Raw genomic sequence first — 16,695 nt, forward strand, 5'->3', positions numbered from 1 at the left:
TGATGGCTTTATAACCATGATGGCAGAGATAGGGTGATGGCATGGAATGAAAGGGTGGATGAACTAAGAGTCATTATGCTCTTAGCACCATCTTCCCAGCATTTAAAATCAGAATAGTATTTTTTTTTTTTTTTAAATTTACAGATGGGAAAAGCCACAGATACTCAGGGCTACTCCACTGGTGGATGTTCAAATAATGATGTCAATTAGTGACTGCACCCATGTCTGTGTCCCAGGGTCCACTTTTGTCACCCATTGCTGGTCTGCAAGTGTGAGCCACAGTGATTTCCTCCATTGTCTCTGAAGCCTGATTTTTTTTTTTTTTCAGAGACATTTATCTGCTAGATATGGCTATGGAAACTAGGCTACTGTGTACTTTGGCAATACATAAAACTAAATCTCAGCCCGAGGTTCAGTGTGTATCATTTGAGTCTTACAAATTACAGAAGAGCTATAGGAATGAAAGGTAATTGAATAGTTTACTAATCATTCTCTTTGTTTGAAAAACCTGACATGAGAAGTCTTCTAAATGAAAACGACTCAGTTTCACAGCCTTCAGGATCAAAGCATTCACTACACTGAACTTAATTAACACTCAGGCTTTCTGTGATTCCATCAAGTATTTTCTTCTTCTGGTTGCATAAAACCCAAATATAAAGCAAAAACTAAAATGAAGTGCTATGAAATTAGTACTGGACTGTCAAATATCAGGTATTGACATTATTATCATTATTTGTCTCTTTTCGGTTTGAAGCTCTGTGTTTGCAAAGGTTAGTAATTAACTAGGCTTTTATGTCTGTCCCTCTTTCTTTCTCACTTCTGTAGGACCTTGAACCACTCTCATTATTATAACTTTCCCTTATCTCTAAAGTAGGAGTAACAGCCACTTACTAAAACTCTGTGGCCCAGTAGGTTTTCAAAAGGTATCTGTTCATTGAATTTGACATAGAAATGAAAAAGGTTTGAGTCTGCATGTGATACAGAGGGCTACATGGCAGCATCGATCCTATTAGGTGGCAGGATGAGGCAATGACAGAAAAGGTTTTCTAGCTGGCTCACATGTGATCATGGGACAAATGAATTTCCCTTCTTCAGGAAGTGCCCAGAATGGACTAGATATGGGATTCATTGGACGTTAGAGGCTGTTTAAGATTTCAACTGTTAGAAGGCTACTTTGCAAAAGTTTGAAAATTAAAGATCAATAATTGAGTCTTTTGACTGGAGTAATGTGCATGCCACTGGGGTGAGGACAGGGGTTGCTGAGAAGAAATAGGAAGGAAGTAGAAAGCAAGGAGGAAGGAGGAGATTTTAACCTCTGAGAGACAACTACATTCTAACCTGAAAGGTCAGAACCTCCGGGAGTTCAGTTATCATGCAGACTAGAGCAATTTTCTCTTGAGGAAGCTGCTCATATGATGTTTAATTCCATTCACAAAGTTCTTTTGGCCATTAACCCAAATGCTGAGGCCCTACATGATTATGTGTGATCACAAAGTCCCTCAGCCTGAGTGTGAGAGAAATCCTTTGTGTCTGACTTAACTCCCTTTCTATGCTGCCAGTCGGGGGGTGATGCTAGGTTACTTCTCAATGAATGGTTAGAAAACAATTCCTGTAGTGAATTAGTCCCTATTAGAAATGAATGGAAGGAAGATGAGAGGGGTTCTGTTGGATGGATGGGCGGTGACAGTGGCACAACAATGTGGATGTACTTAATGCTACTGAATTAACTGTACACCTAAAAATGGTGAAGATGATAAATTTTATGTTAGTGCACTTTACCATTTTTTTAAAAGAAAACAAAATGGGTGGAAGAAAAAATCTAATAATTAACTTATTTTGCTATATATTGGGTTGTCGCTGAGTAGAAACTTTATATTTTTGAAACCAAATCTGAGATGTAACCCTGAGAGTTTATAGGAAGAAGGAGCCTCTGAGAGGAGATGACTAATGCTGACCTAGCTCTCTAAACAATGCAGAGCTTTAAGAGGGATTCTGCCATTAAGCTCTCTGGGAACTCACAAGCAGCAAATGAAGTCTTTTCAAAGCGAGGGGGGGAAAAAAGAATGAAAGTTACTAAAAACTAATTTTTTACTAGCTATCTTCATATATCCTTATACTGGATACTGGATAGATCAAACTGAAATATGTAAACATTTTTAGCCTCTCTGCTTTTAAAACCTACTCAGAATTGTAATTGAGATAAGAAAGCAATCCCTCCTGTATTATCTCATTTCTATCATCAAAACATAATTTCTTACCATGAGCACAGGCCTGTTACCGCTTGCCCGTCCTTACCTAACTGGTGTTTTTTTGTTTGTTTGTTTGTTTGTTTTGTTTTTTCTATCTTCTACCCTGACTTATCCAAATTAGTAATACCTGTCAAGAACCACTTCAAATCCTAATCAGGCAGGATATAATGGCATAACATAAAATACTGGCCAATACTTGGGCCATACTTTGAATAATAAGTTTACATGGATCATTTAACAAAAAGAATATATAGCCAGCAATTTCAAACCATGCCTTAGACCTCCAGACTTAGTATTTTAATAAAATAATAGAATCCATCTGTGGTCTTCAGCCTGCTAAGCCTAACTGGGACACTCTGGGGGCTGTTTAGTGCCAGGTGCTCACTGAAGGCCAGAGGACCTCTCAGACTACAGTTCAGGGTGCAAGAGAAGAGAAGAAGCCACTGTGCCACATGCAGCTCCCATGTACAACCACTGTGAACTGTGAACTGTGAAATGTGAACTGTGTCACATACAGCTCCCATGAACAACCACACCTACATCCACAGGAGTCCCTGTTTCCAAAGTGGCATCTTACAACTCCAGAGCCTTTTGGGATAAAGTGATTTTTGTCATATCTTGGAGCAGTTTATTAGAAGAGTTCACAAGTTAACTCTGGAATAAAAAACAAAGTGATGTAACCCACAGAACACTGGGCTCAGAGCTGGAAAGCCACACTTTGGCTCCTACGCTCTCTGAGTTGGGAAAATAATGCTGTTTACTCCTAGGACCATTGGGAAGCTCAAGTGAGGTAAAACATGTATCGGTACATTACAGATGGAAGGCAATATTAATAGCATGGAATCAGGAGGGATGAATTCAGGTGTTTAAAAGAAAGGAGGCAAATATACAACAAGTAACATCCCTACAAGGACTTAACACTTTCTGCTTCTTGAGTTTCCTTCTGAGAGGGATTGAAAGTGAAAATGTATCCTTCTTTGAAGACAAAAGAAACGTCTTCTGTGAGTGGGTATGGACAAGGTGCTAAAAGAAACTTCAAATGAAATGTCCCTTATTTAAAAGAAATTCTAATATAAGCCATGGGTCAAACTCTATTAGAAGTGAGGGGTTATATCTGGTAAGCATTAAGACAAACTCTGCTTTCTGCATGGCCTGCTGGCTAAAACCAAGTTTTCCTCTTAGCAACAACAAAATTTACTTAGTATTCCAGAACATACACATTATGAAAAGCCTTTGATTTCAGTCGTTGGCATAGAAACCTGGAGTAAAGGGCTGTGGGAAGAATAGAACTAATAAAAAAAGAAAAAAAAAATGCTTGCTGAGCTGTTACTGTCAGCAAAGTCTATGTTGTTTTAAATAAATCTTTATCACACCATTCTCTAAAAACAAATGGGTGGTATATATTTATAGTCTCTACTTTTATTTAGAGAGGATGTGAAAAGCAGGAAGAATGTGAGAATGCATGTTTGTCAATTTCTCCTTTGACGTAGCCTCTGCAAAATGCCTTGCTCCATTTCTGGCTGGGTTCTCCCTCTCCATACCCCTCACCCTACCTGCATTATGATGTGTGGAAACTCACGGAAAGCAAAAAAAAAAAAAAAAAAAAAAATGGAATCCAACATTTTCATTATTTCTGCAACACATAGCACTGCAAAATTTAACAAAAGATCTCCACAACTCAATGAAACACACTCATACTGATGGAGTATCTTATTACTAAGGCAAGTAATGAATCAATCCACTTGGCAGTCAGGTCCAGCTGCTTCCCTTATGCCATGCAAAGAGAAGAACTGATAAAGAGGATGTTTTATTTTATTTATTTTTAAAATTATATTTAAAAAAAATTTTTTGTAGCATGGGGCCTCACTATGTTGCCCAGGCTAGTCTCAAAATCCTGGGCTCAAGCAATCCTCCTGCCTCAGCCTCTCAAAGTGCTGGGATTACAGGCATGAGCCACTGCGCCCAACTGATGAATGGAACGTTTTAAACATATCTAGCTATTGCTTCTTGGCTTTTTGGCTAAGATCAAGTGTAAAAGTATCTAGCTGATGCCATTTAAGAATCTACCTTTAAGGTTCACAACGATATGATTAATTTATATTAATTTCACAGATCAGATATAATCTCCCCAATAAAACCATGTCAAATTCACAAAATTCATAAAAGCTGCTCACTGTAGAAACCAGTCAGGAACCTATTATATAAGAATCAGGATCTACTAAACCAGAATTAGAAGAGGGATTCTATTCACAAGATCCATGAAGGATACAGGCAAAAATGTTAACTAATATTTATTTACTGTTCTTGTTTACTTGTCTTCTCTCTTTAGATTAGAAGGACCATGACAGTAGAAATTTTGATCATTTGTTCATCACTCTATCTGCAGCCTGGAACAATATCTGGTACAGAGTAGATTTTGCTCTGTAAATACATATTTCTCTCAAATACATAAATATAAATATTAAGCAATGAGTGAATTTAGCATATCAATGTGAATCTTCTATGAATGTGTAGATAGGCATAGTCTCAGAAAGAGAAGGGATCAGGTAGAGGAAACATCACTAAGGTGTATCCTCAGTACTAAGGTGTATCCTCAGTATTCATCTGAGAGGCTCAGGCTTGGAACTGCACACTGTCTTGTCAAAACTTGCACTGTAAACACAATCTAACAAAGGTAACGAGTAGTTCCTTGGTGAATAGTAAAAACCTTCCTAGAATAAGCGGACACTAGATGTGTTACAGACTGTTGACAGTGTTTAAACAATTTAAACATTCTTCAAAGTTTCGCATTGGGAAAATTTAAGAGCTGAAGCAATCTGGGTCACAAAGATTATTGATTGGTTTATGTAGACAATGGCAATCCTCCTCTTCATTTCAGTGTTATTTACAGAAACGAATATTGACTGTATTAGATTATGAAAGTTGAAGTTGTCACAAAGCAATGCAGAAAGTGTCACAAAGACAATTTGCATTATTAACCCAATACACTGTCACATTGGGGAAACACCCACTTTTCCTCTAGAAGTAGAGAAAAACAGTGAGAGTTAAGACATTTTAAAATAAGTAGAGTTACTTTTAGTATACAATTTATTAACCATCTTATCTGGAATATTGAACTAAATATCTTCCCGCTTTTCCCTAATATAGTTTCCTGATCATCATAAAAACATCTACTACAACGAGTACTTCTCATTCCAGAAATGATATGATGTATTGGAAAACACTAGCAAAAAGGCATTCATTCAGATCAAATAAACTAAACTTTAACCAACCCACTACTTTTTTGCCTTAACATTGCTGTCTACCTTGGGTGAAAATACGTGTTCTCTGAAAGGTTAAAGTATGTGAGAGGATGGTTTAATGATATGTATTTCTATTTTTCATCTTTTCATTTGATGAGATTAAGTGTTCAATGAAAAGAATGATGCTTACCATCTTAAATGGGTAGCTATTTGTAAATAAGTACTAAAATTCAAAATAGAGCTTCGACATTTATTTTCTGACAGTTAAATGGCTGTTTTCCAGTTACTGCATCCATCAAACAATAACCAAGGCACAGTGATTGTACTATAGCAGGTAGTTAACACTGCTCTTTCAGGCTTCTGGGCCAAAAGATTGAGCAAAATGGTCACCAGCACTGCATATGGGGACACAATGAAGGACACAGGATGACCATCAGAAGAGAGCTGCCAAAAAGAGCCAGGACAAGCACAAACTGTAAGGCAGCTTCCTGGAGTCCACAGTCCCTGACAGTAGAATCTGGACTAGCAAGAGATAGCATAAAGTCAAAAGACCTTAATCTGAATTCCCTTACTCTCTTAGGCAGGTTACTGGGCCTCTGAACTTCAGACTTTTTTCTGAAATGGCAAAATAACCCCTAACTTAGGATCCATGTGAGGGTTAAGTAACATAATGGAGGGTTAAGTAAGATAATGGCACAGGGCCTGGAACATACTAGGAGCTCAGTAGGGAGGGTAGTCATTATTATTACTACGGGAGTGGTACTGACCTTGAGGGATCAACCACAGTGGCTGTGATTTAAAGGTGCCATTTGTTGTCCAAAGTATAGGCACGGTATGTGTTTTAGCACATACCTGCCACATGCTACATATGCAATAATTATGGTCTAATATTACCATTGTGTTGATGTGCATGGCCATGCAACGGCAAAGATCCAGAGGTTAACAATGCCTTGCATTCTTGTTTGTTTGTTTGTTTGTTTTCTTTTCTTTTCTTTTTTCTTGAGACGGAGTCTCGCTCTGTCGCCCAGACTGGAGTGCAGTGGCGCGATCTCGGCTCACTGCAACCTCCACCTCCCGGGTTCACACCATTCTCCTGCCTCAGCCTCCCAAGTAGCTGGTAGCTGGGACTACAGGCGCCCGCCACCACGCCTGACTAATTTTTTGTATTTTTAGTGGAGACAGGGTTTCACCGTGTTAGCCAGGATAGACTCAATTTCCTGACCTCGTGATCCACCTGCCTTGGCCCCCCAAAGTGCTGGGATTACAGGCGTGAGCCACTGCGCCCAGCCTCTTTTTTTGTTTTTATTTTATTTTCTGCCTTACATTCTTGAAAACAGCCTCGGGCTACCAAGTCCAATGCCATGGCAAGATGCCTTTATCCAGTAGATTAAGCAACAGTGCAGCCATATTTGTATTTTTGTGAAAGAAAAATATGGTAGAAGTTGAGCAGTTCTCCCCTCCAGAAAGCTGAGGTTGTTTTTTCCTTAGGAACAGGACTATCAGGGTAGTGTGGATCCAACCTTACAGCGGGCCCAGCAGCAGCAACAATATCAAAAAAGGGACCCTGGATGCTACTCTTACAATTTCTCTTTCCTTACTTAGGCACCTAATGTGGCATACATCATCTCCTTAAGTCTTTCCATTAGTTCATCCTCTATTAAGCTTGCACCAGGACCTTCTCAAAGTACAGAACAATTACATCTGGATTCCTAGAAAGCAGGGTTCCCAGAAAATTTCAGAGACATCAGAAAGTCTGACACTTAAGATATGTAATTTGTAAGGTCCTGTTGGGAAGATTGGACAGCATGTCAAGATCTGTTGATCACTTTCAGGCAAAGTCAAAATTCTCAAACAGAACTTTATCATTTTAACCCCACCTTGCCTCCATCAAGAACAACGAGGAGCTAAATTACTTACAAAAGCTGGCTGTGGGTGCCACTTTCAAACTATCACCTTAGCATCGTGCTTTTTATTTTTATTTTTGAGATAGGGTCTTGCGCTGTTGCCCAGGCTGAAGCGCAGTGGCATGATCATGGCTCACTGTAACCTCGACCTCCTGGGCTCAAGCCATCCTCTTGCCTCAGCCTCCCAAGTAGCTGGGACTACAGGACATGCACCACCATGCCCAGCTAATTCTTTATTTTTCACAGAGAAGAGGTCTCACTATGTTGCCCAGGCTGGTCTAGAACTCCTGGTCTCAGATGATCCTCCCACCTTGGCCTCCCAAAGGGCTGGAATTACAGATGTGAGCCACCACATCCAGCCCAATATCAAGTTTTAGACTGGGCGTGGCTGGGAGACTAGCAGGTACCTAGCTTGAGGACATACTTGTAAATTTCCAGTTTTTCCCAGTTTTTAAAATGTACATAAAAGGAACATGAAACCGGAAGAAGAGTAAGAAAGTAGAAAAAAAAAGTGGTCTTTCAATGACTGCATCTCCTTATCATATGAGCCAGGCTTCAGTGATATTGACAGTGAGATATCTTACTATAGATGTGTGTGTGGCCAAACAAACATTGGAGGTCCAGCACATCTCCATTCAGAGTCCTCAGTTTCATTTCCTAGGCCATATATTGGGATAATGAAGAGCACGCACTCAGGGGTTAGGTAGACTGTTAGGAGTTTTATAGCCTTGTCAAGTCACTTTAACCTCTTTGAACTTCTGGTTTCTCATACTTAAAATGGGGATGATAATGCCTGCCTAGCGGGGTGGATGTAAGGATTTAATGAGTTCATGCATAAAAAGCTTTTAGTTGTTGTTTATTGTTAGCCTCCAGGTAAACTAAAAACCTCTCAGCCTCTGAATCTTATCAGCATGAATCTGCTCAGATTCCAAGATAATCATCACACTCATTTGCTTCCTGGTTGGAGTGGAGAGTGAATTTACATGACTGTTTAATTAGTAGTTGAGTGCAAAGGGTTTGGTCTCTCTCCCTATATTAAATGTGAGAATACAGGTAAAAGTGCTTAATAAATGTTAGCAGCTATTATTCTTACTGTTGTTATTACTTACTAGTCCACTGTGCAGTGCAGAAAAGAGAAAATGAGGAAGCAAAGGGTTTTTTTCCTTTTTGATCCTTACAACTCTGTTGTAACCAGAGTTCCTAAATACTTTGTGAAATTTATTATACTTTCTTCATTCCTCCCTTGACCTCTTAACCCACAGTTTTTCTAAAGACTACTGATTTTCAAGTCCAACAGAGCTTAAAGGTAAAAAGAAAAGAAAAGAATAAAAAGACTACTGATTTGCTTTTTCACGTCTGTCACCACCAGACTATCCCAAGCATCTGAAACCATGTGGCTATCAGAGTTTACAAAGGTTTCTGGTCTCTTCTGATTGGGTATCAGTGTACATATGTCACAAGTATCCTCAACTCCCAGGACACACCCCAAGCCCTGTAGCCTCCAGACCCACAGTTATTGCCCAAGGTGGAGTAGGGGAAGGGATGTATTTGTTGAGAAGTGATGTGGTTATTGGTGTGGGAATTCTGACATTAGAATGAGTAAATAACCCCTTCCTCAGTGACACTAGCTCTAGGAAGTAGGCTGCAATGTCAGATGGGAAATTTGATTTCTCAAGGCATGTTTCCAGACTCCAGCCACTCCATGTTTGGCTTCAGTGAGAAAGAAAAACACTGGCAACAGCTGTGGATATCAGTGGCTAGAGTTTAAACAATCTCTTGTTTAAACAGTAGGAAACTGCACAAACAAGCTAGACTTCCCAAGAGTGAAGGGCAGGTACAGAGGAAATAAAGCATTCCAAATAATGCCAGGTAAGAATGAGGATGAATAACCAGTTCAAAGGCTAAAGAAGTGGCCTCAAACTCTTGTGTTCCTTGGGGCTCTAGAGTTGCTTCCTAGGTCGCTCAGGGATTGCCTGCAGCTGGGGGAGGGGAGTGTGCATGCGTGTGCGTGTGTGTGTGTGTGTGTGCGTGTGTGTGCACATGTCTGTTGCAGGCACCTGCCGCCCCCACCCCAGTGCCCTTCAAATGCATTAGGAGGGAACCCAGAGCCTCCCATTCCTACTCTCTGGGAGTGAGGGTAGCTTGTGAAGGCCACTGAGGGTGACAGGGAGGAAGGCCAAGCCAAGTCATAATATCCTGCAGTGATTCCAGGAGACTTGAGCGATTTTTTTCAAAAGAAAAAGAAAAAAAGAAAAGAAGAAAAGAAAGGCAAATACTACTTCAAAAGTCAAGAGCCTATTTAACAATTGCTTTGAAAGAAAAATAACTAAAAACAAATCAAATGTTTTCTCAAATAAAATGTTTCCCTATCAGTCACTTGGGTGAAGTCAGCCTTACCTTGACATATTGAACAAGACGTTCACAGACATTCACTTTGTAAGTCTCTATGCCCAGCTCCTTAGACAAGCGTAAGATTCTGTTTTGGGTTGGTCCCACGTAAGCTCCACCAACATCTACGTAATTAACATGCTCATTCTGCAAAAAGAGAAAAATTGGTCAGAGGACTTTAGTTAAAACTTGGAAAAATGTGTCTTGTAAAAAAAAAAACCATTTATTTTTTTAAAAGTTAATTGTGCCTTATGTCTCCCCTATAAAGAGCAACTGAAAATGGCAGTCTTTCCTCTTCCACTCAAGAACTGGGGCACAATCCTGTCTAACACTCATCACTAAGCACCATCATTTGGCAAAGCTATTGGTAAGGTCAATTCAGCAACACAATGCATAAAAGATAAAGAACACTGTAGTATATTCTGCCAGTTTAGATCCTTTACAAAACATTTAAATTATTATGTGAGTTTGTCTCTGGTGTTATTACTGGAGAAGCTACCCAAAGCCTAATTCCCTAATTTCCACCAGGTGAAATCTTAAATCAGTCCACATTGATGGTTCTAGATGCTATTTTAAAACACTTCCAGGAAAGAATGCATCATAGGAAAAGAATACAAGAAGGTATAAAAAGATTCACATATCACTAAATTATTTACAAATATGCAAACCCTCTATCATAAACTAAAATTATTTACTTGGCCTTCCTCCCTGTCACCCTCAAGTGGCCCTCACAAGCTACCCTCACTCCCAGAGAGTAGGAATGGGAGGCTCTGGGTTCCCTCATAAATACAGTTCTCCATGCTTTTCAGCTGTTTTTATTAATTGGCAAGTCCCAATGATTTAATCAATAAATTGAATATTGGTGAGCTGCAACCCCTCCATGGCTTTTTTTTTTTTAATAACTAAAGGGTCTGTGTCTATTTTGTTGTGTATACCAGTTCTCAAGCATGTTGTCATGCCTTTTTTCCTTGTTTGCCTGATTATTTTTTATTGAATGCCACTCATTGCACTTGAAAACATGCAGAAATCATTTGAATCCTAGGAAGATGGTATCTTTCTCAGAGAGGATTTATGTTTGCTTCTGCCCACAGCCTGGGACCCTCACAGTACTAGATAACTTTATCCCATTTGCAGTACCTGAGAGGATTTGAGGCTGGGCCAAAATGCACATTTGACCTAGCTTTCTTGCCATTCACCCTTGGTCCTTAGATGCAGCCCAACTCCACAGCACAAGGAGTTGACCAACACTCTCCCACAAATCAGTACATACTTCATGGGGTTCTGGACTTGACCTGTCACCCTAGCTTTGCACTAGGTCCAAAGCACTGCTCAGCCTTCGGGAGCTTCTTCAGTGGTTAGCAACTCCCCCTGCCACCCAGGGAAAAATAGGTTAATCCTTTCCAGATGTTGGCCCAGTGATTCTTCCCTATCTTGTTAGCTTGCTGGCTCTTTAATGCTTTAAAGATGTGTGTGTGTGCATGTGTGTGTGTGTCTATACAGTGCAACTTGTCTAGTCTCTTTGTATTTTGTTATAATTAACCTAATTTGTTATTTCCAGAAAATTGTCTAGTATTATTCAACATTTCCTTCCTGGAGCTACCCAACCTGATATTATCTTTCTATTGGAGGATATGCTTTGCTAACATTTTGTTGAGAATTTTTGTATCTATGTTTATATCTATGCTAACATTTTGTTTAGAATTTCATATCTATGTAAGTAATATTGAGACTGGCCTATGATTCTCCTTTCTTCTACTGCCTTGTCTGTTTTTTGCATTAGAGTACTGCTAATCTCCTTAGTGATCATAATTTTTTCTATTCTGTAGAAAGGTTTGTATGTAAATAAAGTGATCCATTCTTTGAACATTATGTAGAACATACCTGTAGAACTATCTAGGCGTGGTGATTTTTTTAGGGAAAATCTTAAACTACACATTTAATTTATTTTTAGGTTAAAGCACTACTCTTCTATTTCCAGACTAAATCAATGTTAACTTTGATGAATTATATTTTTCTCATAATATGTACATTTCATATATGTTTCAGAACTGTTGGTTTAATGTTCATGGCATCTTCTTTTAATTTAATTATTCTTTATTGCATCAGTAATTATATCTTCATTTTCATCTTTTTTTATTATTATTTTTTGAGACAGGGTCTTACTCTATCACCCAAGCTGGAGTACAATGGCATGATCATGGCTCACTGCAGCCTCGACTTTCCCGGGGTCTACGAATTCTCCCACCTCAGCCTCCTGAGTAGCTGGGACCACAGGTGTGTGCCACCACACTCAGCTAATTTTTGTATTTTCTGTAGACTTAGGGTTGCTCAGGCTGATCTTGAGCTCCTGAGCTCAAGCGATGCACCTGCCTCAGCCTCCCAAAGTGCTGGGATTACAGGCGTGAGCCCCACATCTGGCTCTCATCTCTTATTTATTTGGGGTGTTTCTTTTTCTGGAAAAATCTTATCGGACACCTCTTGTGTATCTTTAATAGGTCTCTTCAAATAATCAACTTTTATTTTATGGATCCTCTTTGTTGGCTGTCCATTTTCTATATCATTGATGTGTGCCCTTTTTACCCCTTCTTTGGATTTATTTTGCTCTTACTTTTCTAACTCTTTGCATGATTAGCTTATTCACATATAGCCTTTTTCTTTTCTAATGGAAGAATTTAGACTATATATCTTCTAAGTATTGCTTTAGCTGCATCCACAACTTTATATTTTCCATTATTTTGCAGGTCTCAGAATTGTCACACAGAAAAGGAAAAAAAAATAAGCTTATCTTTATTTATGTTTTCCATCTGAATTTACGCTACCCATATGATATGAAAAACCTTGGGTGGAAAATTTAAAGTGTCAAGGTGGGTGGTTGAAGTAGACTCAAATCCTTTTCCCCTAGGCCTCAAATAATTTACACACAGATAAAGTTCCATGGAAAATTAGCAACCCACAGCCAAGAATTACAAAACATACGTGCAGACTTGGAATCAACCCAAATGTCCATCTGTGACAGACTGGATTAAGAAAATGTGGCACATATACACCATGGAATATTATGCAGCCATAAAAAAGGATGAGTTTGCATCCTTTGTAGGGACATGGACGCAGCTGGAAACCATCATTCTTAGCAAACTATCACAAGAACAGAAAACCAAACACCGCATGTTCTCACTCATAGGTGGGAACTGAACAATGAGATCACTTGGACTCGGGAAGGGGAACATCACACATCGGGGCCTATCATGGGGAGGGGGGAGGGGGAGGGATTGCATTGGGAGTTATACCTGATATAAATGACGAATTGATGGGTGCTGACGAGTTGATGGGTGCAGCACACCAACATGGCACAAGTATACATATGTAACAAACCCGCACGTTATGCACATGTACCCTAGAACTTAAAGTATAATAAAAAAGAAAGAAAGAAAGAAAGAAAAAAACATACGTGCAAACAAGGCACCAAAAGAAAATAAGCAGAAAAAATAATCCAGAAAGACTTCGTAATAGTTGAATTATACACAGAATCTAAAAGTACTATGTAATATATTTTAAATAAAATAAGCCATTAAAACTAGGAGCAGGGGAAAAGAAACTGAAAATATTATCAGGTAGATTAAAAAATAACTGCTAGTAATAAAAATGTACTAATTGAAATTTTAAAAACTCTGTGAATGGGTTAAACAGTATATTCGACATAGTTAGAGTAAGTAAACGGCTAGATCTGAATAAATTATATAGAATGCAGTTCGAAGATAAAGAATTGGAAAATATGTTGAGGAGGTAGTTAAGACATGGAAGATGGTGTCAAAATATTAACTAGTATAAAAAAACAGTGGCTGAGGATTTACCAGCATTGTTGGAAGATAAGAAACCCAACAGGTCCAAAGAATGATAAATAAAAATAAATTCTCATCGAGACACAGAGAAACTGCAGTATATACCAAAGAAAAGAGCTCTCAAAAGCAATTCTTTTTCAGAAAACGAAAGAGGCAAATCATACATACTCTGAAAAAAAATCAACAATTAGACTTAACGATAAATTAGACTTCAACAATAAAAATACAAGCCAGAAGATAGGGAAATAATATCTTTGCTATTCTGAGAGAAGAAAAAAGAGGAAGAGAAATTCTAAGTAGAATTTGTCACCTGTTAGAACTATGTTTTGTCAAGCTGACAAATGTCCAGAGTTTAGAACCCAGATTGGAGGAAAGGGTGTGTTTCAAGTAGAACGACAATGGTTACACATAAAAGGTCTGAGATTCAAGAACTGACAGTGAACAAAGATACTGGCAAAACTTTAAAGAAAATTAAGCAACATCTACAATAGAATAAAACAAAATTAATAATGTCTGAGAAACATACAAACATGAAATACTTTTATAGTTTGCAGATTGGAAGAAGGGTGCTCACAACTGAAGCATGAAAGTTTTTGTATTTTTTAGTAGAAAGATAATATATTGATAAACTTTAGACTACATTTAGTATGAGTGTTAATATAGTTAGGAAAACTGTCTGAAAAACATTGGTCTGACTATACAACTTCCAAACAAGTAGAAGAAAAAACTTAAAAGAAAACAAAAAGAAGAAAACCAGTAGCCCAAAAGGAGGAAAGAAAGAAACCAAGAGGAAAACTGTTAAAGTGGGACAAATGGAAAGCCATAATATAATATAATAAAGTTAAAACATTTTAAAAAAGAAATCATAACAAATACAGATGGACCAAGTTTATCAATTAACTCCACTAAAAATGCAAAAATTAGTTGGGTGAGGTGGCGGGAACCTGTGATCCCAGCTACTGGGGAGGCTGAGGTAGGAGAACAGCTTGAACCCAAGAGGAGGAGGTTGCAGTAAGCGGAGATTGCACCACTGCACTCCAGCCTGGGCGATACAGCGAGACTCCGTCTCCAAAAAAAAACTAAAAATCATGTACCCCTTGAATCTAAAATTTAAAAAAAGAAAAAAATGTCAGAATAAAGAAAACTCTAACTGAAAGATAAAGAGATATACAAATACTAATGTAAGCTGTTATAACTATATTAATATCAAAGAAAACCTTAAACAAAATAAATCTCAGTGAAATAAGTGTCACTACATAATGCTAAAAGATCCAGAAGGCTAAACAAGTTTAAACTTGCATAAACTGAGTAATATACCTTCAAAATGTAAGCAACATTTGACAGGAACAAAGATAAGTGCCCAGTAGAATAGAGAATTTTTAACTTACTTTTAAAAGTGAATAATAGATTAAGCAAACAAAAAAGAAGCACAATTAAGCTTATTCTAGTGGACATATATAAAACACTGTGTATAGCTTTTAGAGACTACACGTTCTTTTCCAGCAGAAATTAGAAGATCTTTGGATATTAACCATGTGCTTGCTAGGTTATAAAGTGAGCCTCAAGGATTGTTACCATAAAACAACATTCTTTGACCACAATGCAGTGATGACAAAAAACAACTGAAAATACTCCAGCTGTAGAAATTAAAACACACCAGCCTGGCCAACATGGTGAAACCCTGTCTCTACTGAAAATACAAAAATTAGCCAGGCATGGTGGCGTGAGCCTGTAATCCCAGCTACTCAGGAGGCTGAGGCAGGAGAATTTCTGGAACCCAGGAGACAGAGGTGGCAGTGAGGCGAGATCATCCCACTGCACTCCAGCCTGGGCAACAGAGTGAGACTTCGTCTCGAAAAAAAAGCAAAAACTCCTAGCAATATGGATCTAAAGACTGTAACAGAGAAGTCTGCTGGTATGTTCAAGAAATAGCAAGGAGGCCAAAGTGGCCAGAACAATGTGAGCAAGGAAAAAAACTGAAGATGAGGTTACAGAGGTTATTGGCAGAGCAGGTCACTTAAAGCCTCACAGGACATTGTAAGGACATAGGTTTTGACTGTCAGTGAGAAGGGGGGTCTTTGGAAGCTCTTGAGCAGGGAAATGCTAAAATCTGACTTACATTTGAAAGGCTCACTCTCACTAATGCACTACGAAAGAATAGAATGTAGGGGGCAGGAGTAAAAGCAGGGAAATCAGGAGCCTATTGCAGTAATCTGGCCTAGAGATAATGGTGGCTCCCACCAGGGGATAGCAGTGGAAGTGGTGGGAAGCATTGAATTCTGGATATGTTTTGAAGGCAGGGCCAACAGAATTTCCTGACAAAACAAATGAGGGTCTGGTAGTGTTGAGCATGACTCCGAGTTTTTTCAAAGTTGCCATACTCTAACATGGGGAAGGTGGCTGGAATAGTGGCCTTGAGGAAGATCAGAAGTCTAGTGTTGGATGTGTTATGTTTGAGGTGTCTATGCAACATCCAGGAGATCTACAAATTTCTAACTTCCATGTCAGATGAGCACAGCCTATTGTATTCAGCATGTTACTTATTTCAATGAGGAGTTAGGGTTTTCATTCTGCCATAATACCAGAAATGAAGTGTTTCTGTGACTTCTTTACGGTGTCCTCATATAATGTTTATTCTCTCTTTTAGTAACCATCAGTGCTGTCCTTCAAACCTTTTCTAATCTCCAACATCCATTTTAAGATATAAACAACAAAACTGGAATCAGTACTCCAATAAATTTCTGGGCTTTAACAAAGACAGCAAGAGGACTCCTGGGAGTTTCCAAACATGGTATCTTTAGAACACTGACACTATATTTAAAGCAAATAATCCTAAATGAAGCAGTAAAAAGAGTGAGGCATTTTGCAGAATGTTTCTTTACAAAGTAAAAACATTCTAAACGAGGTGCCTGAAGTTCAGCATGAAGACACTAGAAGCAGTAACAATATATTCTACTATGTTGCACCTCAGTCTTTGGGGTCTTGATTTAGATCTCACTACTCAGCCTTTGAAGAGGTCACAAACATGCAACAATATTGGCAAATAAATACACCAACCCTGTGGCAGCCCTGC

At 38.6% G+C, this 16,695-nt stretch overlaps 1 protein-coding gene across 1 annotated transcript in view; it reads right to left on the minus strand.

The window, feature by feature from the left end:
• MAOA (monoamine oxidase A) overlaps nucleotides 1-16,695 on the minus strand; it is a 93,324-nt gene that overhangs the window by 50,629 nt on the left and 26,000 nt on the right. The window contains exon 3 of the transcript XR_004434727.1: nucleotides 9,793-9,930. The gene's annotated coding sequence lies outside the window, so the exon portion shown is untranslated. The remainder of the gene's footprint in view (nucleotides 1-9,792; nucleotides 9,931-16,695) is intronic.

The sequence above is a fragment of the Trachypithecus francoisi genome, unplaced genomic scaffold (assembly GCF_009764315.1).
Source record: "Trachypithecus francoisi isolate TF-2019V2 unplaced genomic scaffold, Tfra_2.0 Lachesis_group6, whole genome shotgun sequence".
Lineage (NCBI taxonomy): Eukaryota > Metazoa > Chordata > Mammalia > Primates > Cercopithecidae > Trachypithecus > Trachypithecus francoisi.